Raw genomic sequence first — 6,765 nt, 5'->3', positions numbered from 1 at the left:
AATTGAAAACACAAACAAAGCAATACAAACATACAAGAAGTATAGTGGTTCGGTGCACTCCAAAGCACCAACATCCACTCCCCAAGCGTCTCCTTGGAAAATCACTATAATCCCTCGAATTATAGTTGGATTGTTTTCTAGGCTTACAATCCAAAAATCTTTACAATTAGTTTTCCAGGATCACCAAAAATCTACGTTGGTTTTACGAGCTCACCAACAAACCTACACCGTTGGTTTTACGGGCTCACCAACAAATCTATACCGTTGGTTTTACGGGCTCACCAACAAGCTTACAAAGAAGAATAAATGAATCAAAGTATAAAGCTCCTTAATGAGCAAATAAAACAAATATGCACTAAGAAGAAGAAGAAAAAATGTTATCTTTTTGAAGTCGCTTTTCTTTTCTTCGCTGATATTGCTTCACTCTTCAATTGGTTGAGCTCTTGAAGGTACTTAAATTCTACTCAACACACTTCTTTTGGGTTTGAACTTGAAGCAATAAATTGAACTCTCTTGGATTTTTCTTTTCTCTTGAATGCACACTTAGATCCTCACCAAGATACCTTCCTTTGATGAATAGTGGCTCTTAAATATTTCTCCAACCTCCAAAGATCACTTCCCTACCGTTGGAATGGAGAAAGTAGTCGTTTATAGCCGTTGGGGACTTAAAAAACAATTCTACAGAACTAGCCATTGGGCTGTCACCCATGCTGGGGTCGGCTTAAGTCATTGTTCATCAGGCTGGGGTCGGCTCAATCTTTTCTGGGGTCAGCTCTAGCTACAGTGTGGTTGGCCTCCACTACAGTGGGGTCAGCCCTATCAGAAAATCCACAAGTTTGTTTTTCTGACTTTTCATGCTAGGGTCGACTCATGCTTTCTTGGGTCAACCCATGCTACAGTGGGGTCGACCCAAGCTACAGTGGGGTCGGCTCTCTCAGAAATTCCAGAGACATATTTTTTGAGTTCTCAAGCTGGGGTCGGCTCATGCTCTCTTGGGGTCAACTCATGCTCTCTTGGGGTCGGCTCAAAGCTACCTGGGGTTGGCTCCATCTGGGGTCGGCTCAAAAAGACTTGGGGTCGGCCCTCTCAGTAATTTCTAGAAAGCTGTATTTTCAGAAGGCTGAAGCTGGGGTCGGCTCAAGGTAATTCGAGGTCGGCTCCTGCTGGGGTTGGCTCAAGGAAACTTGGGATCGGCCTCAGTTACTGTTCATCTGTGCCATATATGCCAGGATGTGCCAAAATGTGCCAGGATCGACTCCATCTCTTTTGGGGTCGACTCCTACTCTGTGCCAAGTGTTCCAAAGGCGTGCCACTTCGTTACAAGGCGTGCCAAATGTATCGGGATCGACTCCAAACTAATTGGGGTCGACTCTAATCATGATTCTCTGCATCTTAGGGTTAGACTTGCATATCGGATCAATAAAACATATTCCAAGTAAATTAGAATGCATGACACATTAGAGTTTTATACCCTTATATAAAAATTACAGTTTTGCCCTTTAGAGTATGCTCAACTTGAAACTTTGCCGAAATGAATTTAAAAGCTTTCTATCATTCTTTACTACAAATTTTATCACATTGTTAATCTTTGAGAGATGTTTTGACCGCATTTTCCTAATGTATCGTGAATGTATCGAGGGTGTGCCATTTATCAATGATGTATCGAGTTAATTTACATTTCTAATTTGATATGGCCTTAATGGTTGTGTTAATCATCAAAATAATATTATCATCCTCAATTTCCTCCTTTTTGATGATTACAAAAATATTGAGTATACCTAAGTTGACGTTTATATGATAATTGAGGTTTGAAGTTTAGAAAATGCTTTAAAAGCTGAAAATTCAGAATTTTCTAAATTAAAGAGTGTGTCAACCAAAATCTCCCCCTATCTAATCCAAATTTATGCCAATTTGAACTCTAGTTTAACTCCCCCTTACTCTTGTACGTGTTTTATTGAAGATAAGACTCCAAAAATTTGTGCCAATGCAAGAGTTTCAAGTTATGTATCGAGGCAAGAAAAATCTCTATGATTATGTGCCAGAATTTAGATTTTCTTTTTGTCACGTCTCCCCCTTAAGTATACAATATACACCTTTTATATTTTCTCCCCTATACAGTTTTTCTTATAGAATTTGCTTCTAGTTTCTTCCTTATATTTTCTCCCCCTTTTTGTTATCATCAAAAAGAATGAATAACAATGAAATGGATAGCATTGTAATGACAATCACAAAGATTATAACTCAAAAGAAACATTGTATTTCATCTATGCCAAAAGCACAATGTTTTAGCGAAGAAATACAAACTACCACAAAGAGCAAATACAAGTCAAAATAAATACATAATCTTAGAGACACTTTAAGAACACACTTCATGATAATGCTTTAGAGTTAATCAGTTTTAACATAATCAACATATTTCAATCTAAACGGATTTATATTCAATTCAAGGCATAAAGCATTATGAGCATATACTCAGATATTTCTCTTCCTTTTTGACAACATAAAAAAGATTGCAAAATAATAAAACATTAAGCACAAGACAATATTTTATTCAATGCATGTCAAATTATTTCAAGAATATGAAATGTAACTCAAGGCAATAATGTTAGGGTAAGATAATGAGTATAGAACAGAGCCAATTAAGATAGTTTCAAAATTATGATGAGATCATATCAAATTTGATGATTTTTTAACATTCTTTTAAAGTTCTTTTACTTCTCTTTCAAAAAGAGTAAACCTGAGACAATTTTGGGGTAACAAATATCATCAAAATCAAGAATAAAAAGTTTAGCTTTAAGAATGAGACATTTGAATACGAGCTAGAAGAGATCTCGAAATATAGATTCCAAAGATAGTTTTCAAATCAAGTGTAGATGGAATCTTGTTCTAGTTATTTCAAGGAGTATCAAGAATGATATTCAATAAAAGCACGAATGGAAATTCAACCCCCCCCCCCTGTTTTTTGAAAGATCTTTAATAACATATGAAAGCTTTTTCATTTAAATTTTTTTTTAATATTTTAAGTATATAGCAACATGAGAGCAATTTAATTAATTTTCAGAGTATAGTATAAGAATAGATAAAAATCAAAACTTATATACTCGAAAAATACATGATCATGTTGAATTATTAATTTTTAATGATTTTAAAGTTCTCCCAAGATATAAAAGCATTGGGGCACGGATACCAAAATATAAATTCATGCAATTTATGATACATCTTAGAGTATATATAAAATCCAATGCTCTGAAAGTTCTTTTAGAGCTCTTTTAAAAATTTTCTTTTACTCCTTTAAAGATCATAACATCAAAATCAATTAAAACGAATTGGCTTAGGATTGAAATACTAAAATGCAAGCCAATAAGAGCTCATTAGTAGATTCCAAAGTAAATTTTCAATACTAAGACAAATGAAATCCTTTTCAATTAGTTTTGAAAACAAATGATTTACCAATTAAGTATAAGTGAAAATCCAACTTTCAAAAGATATTCAATGAAGCACAATGTCTAGTACCAAAATATGCTTAAATTGATATCAGTTTGAAACTAATTAGACATTAAAATCATACTAAAAGTCCTTTGCCAAATTTACATGGAGTAAATGATTTAGCTTTAAGAAAATTCATTTTTCTTTCATTTATATAAGGCTCTTGATATCAGTTCATACTTTGTAAGTAACATAGTTAAATTCAGAAATTGACAATAATGATTATGAATCAAATATAAAACATTCAAGGTATGCATCAAATGAATGTGACTTTTGAATAAGATGCAAAATGCAAATAGATTGAATATTTAAAGCTCCCCCTCAAAAGATGCGTTGTCTTTAAACATTCTTTTCATTCATTGAATTTCAAATTTTAATGATAAGTATAAATAAAACTGAAATTTTGTGATATCAAGAATGTAGAGTGATCTAGAGTTTTTCAAGATTTATAGCAATCACTCTTTTTAATCTTTCAAGAGCAAATTATGCTCCCTCTTAATTTTTGAGAATATGCACTAAAATATTAATCAAAAATAATTCTTTTGAAGCTCTTTTTTTCCAAAAGCAATTATATTTTCTTTTCTTTAAGAATTATTTGAGTGAGTTGAAATATTTCAAGCTTTAGGATTATTCACTCTCTTCTTAAAAATAGCTTTTTCTTTTAATGATAGAAGCAATTAATTATGCAGAAAAAATATATAGAAGATCACTCAAGTATATATTTATAAATTTTAATTTCTTAGTCATAGTTTCTCAGCACAATAAATCTTTTTAATATCAAAATAAAATCATATGTTTAGAAATATTTGTTTGCAATCAAGATTATTGAAAAATGCATCATTTAGACCAATTTCAGTAAACTTATAAGATAGAAAATGATATGTTTCAGATGCATATCGGAGCAAACAACCAAGGCATCAAAATTAATTCTATTTTTCTTAAACTGTAGTTTTCATCTAGGAATCATATTGAGTTATTCTACAAAATGATGCAATCATTGAAGCATATAATGAAGGTTACAAAAATGCAATGATAGAAGCATTTTTAAATTAAGTTTAAGCTTTTATATAAAATCAGATTCTAAATTTCATAAAAAATTTCAAGAAAGTTTTCAAGATTATAATTTGAGATATACATCTTTTATATTGTCGCTCATCTTAAATTATTAAAATTGAAAACATATATTTCAAAAATATTAGAGCACATCCAGAATCTTTGTAATTCATATTGAATTTTGGTACAAATTGGAGGACATTATGTACTAATGTTAGGCAAGTTGAAAGATAAATTAGAATCAATTCATTCTGCCTAATTTGCAAATTCAGATTATCCTTTTCTTTTATTTTTCAGAAGATATTCACTAAAATAGAAGTATCCTTCTCTTCTCCTTTTTGCAAATATATTCATCTTTCAGATTTTAAAGGTGATCATGAACGATAAATCTGAAATTTCTTTCAAAAATTTTTATGTAATTTTTCAAATATTCAAGCATTAGAACCGATTTAATAAGAAAATTTTTGATCAAAAGAGTACAAGAGAAATTCAAAATATCATTAATGAGTATGGAATACAAGTGAAAACAATTTTCATTAGGCTTTGGAACACAAGTTATTTCAAAATCAAAGGTGAAGCAAAGACTTGTGTGCAAAGTTAAAGCCTATTTCAAATTATGAATGCCATAAAAAGAAAAATAAAATTGCTATTGGTAGAAACATGTTTCAAACAAGTTGTTCAAGTATGGAGCATTACAAGTTATATTTAAAGAAGATATTTGTTATTTGAATATATAATTCAAAACATCATGTCACATGCAAAACATAATATGCATTAAGTCATAACTTTATATATTAAAGCATTAAGAACAAGAATGTCAATGATCAAAATCAATTCTTTTCAAGTAAAACTCCTCCTACTTAAATATAATTCTGTACTGATTTTATCCTTAAGGTATGTTTTCAAGTGATTGAAACTTCATTTAGTTTTTCACAAGCTTCTTGTATACTTTCATTTATTTTGTGATTCATTCCCTCAATTTTTTTTTGAATTTCTTTCTTTAAGCAATTAATGAACATTTTAATTATCTTCATTTGTTTTTTGTTTTTACTTTCTTATACTCTATACTCTATTGCTCCCTATCCGGTGGAGTTGGAAGGAGACGAGATACTACCACTAGTCTCCCTTTTGTACCATCCCTAATATGCCCTACACCGAATAGTTGGATCAAATAGTACCGGATACTACCACTAGCCTTTCCATTGGCACCATCTCTATGATGAGCAATATAGAAAGGTTAAACCGTTTTCTTTAAAAATGTTCACTCCAAACTCTCCCTGTTTAAATATAGTTTATTACAGATTTTATCCCTTCCAAAAGAATGCTCACATAAGTCTCACAAATGTGCTGAATATATTATGCTTGTTTTACTTTTACTTAAGATTGGAGTATTTACTTTTACTTTTTCTGAACAATATTCATTTTCTTTTCTTTATCTCTTTGTTATTTTCAAGTAATATACATGAAAGAGTAGAATAAAGAAATAATTTAATGTATCATATAGATGTATATCATGCAAACAAACAACATTTTCATTATGCTCAAGGATTCATAGCTTATCACAAGTTATTTTAAATCAAAATTTTAAGCATAAACTTGTGTATTTCATGGTTATGCATCACATAGGCAAAGGTATAATTCAGTTTGAAAAAATCATAAAACAATTTTCAAAAGCATAAGTCAATCAATACATATGTAGACATGATATCAAGAAATTAGTAATTAAAGATTTTAATCATGCCACAATAAGATTTAAGTTATTGACTTTGCTCAACTAATTTATAAGAGAGGTATCTGAAATTACCAATTCATTCTGCATTCTTCAAGTCAAATATCTACTGGATTTCTTATGTATAAACTTTTGGCTGAAGAAGGTCCTCTCTCTTGTTTACATGTGAATATTTATTGTACCTTATATGGCAGTGTGGAGTGATTGATTAAAACCCCATTTGATTTTGATGAGCTCAAAGCATTTGAGTATATCTTGTGATTACTAATGAATTCAATTGAGTGTTTCAGTGAAAATCCTGTCCAAGTGTTTCTAGACTTGGTTCATAGTATTTTGGATAAGTTAAGAAGTCTGCATGAACCAATGTCTGAGACTCGAGTCGACTCCCGAGTATCACGAGTCGACTCCAAGCATATCAAGTTCACTGGCACGAGCTCGAGTCGACTCCAGATCAGTACGAGTCGACTCCGACTGAGAACAGACAGAAGGACAAAAAG

The sequence above is a fragment of the Phoenix dactylifera genome, chromosome 9, assembly GCF_009389715.1.
Source record: "Phoenix dactylifera cultivar Barhee BC4 chromosome 9, palm_55x_up_171113_PBpolish2nd_filt_p, whole genome shotgun sequence".
Classification (NCBI taxonomy): Eukaryota; Viridiplantae; Streptophyta; class Magnoliopsida; order Arecales; family Arecaceae; genus Phoenix; species Phoenix dactylifera.
The sequence above is the reverse complement of the archived record's forward strand: the minus strand, read 5'-3'. Positions refer to the sequence as shown.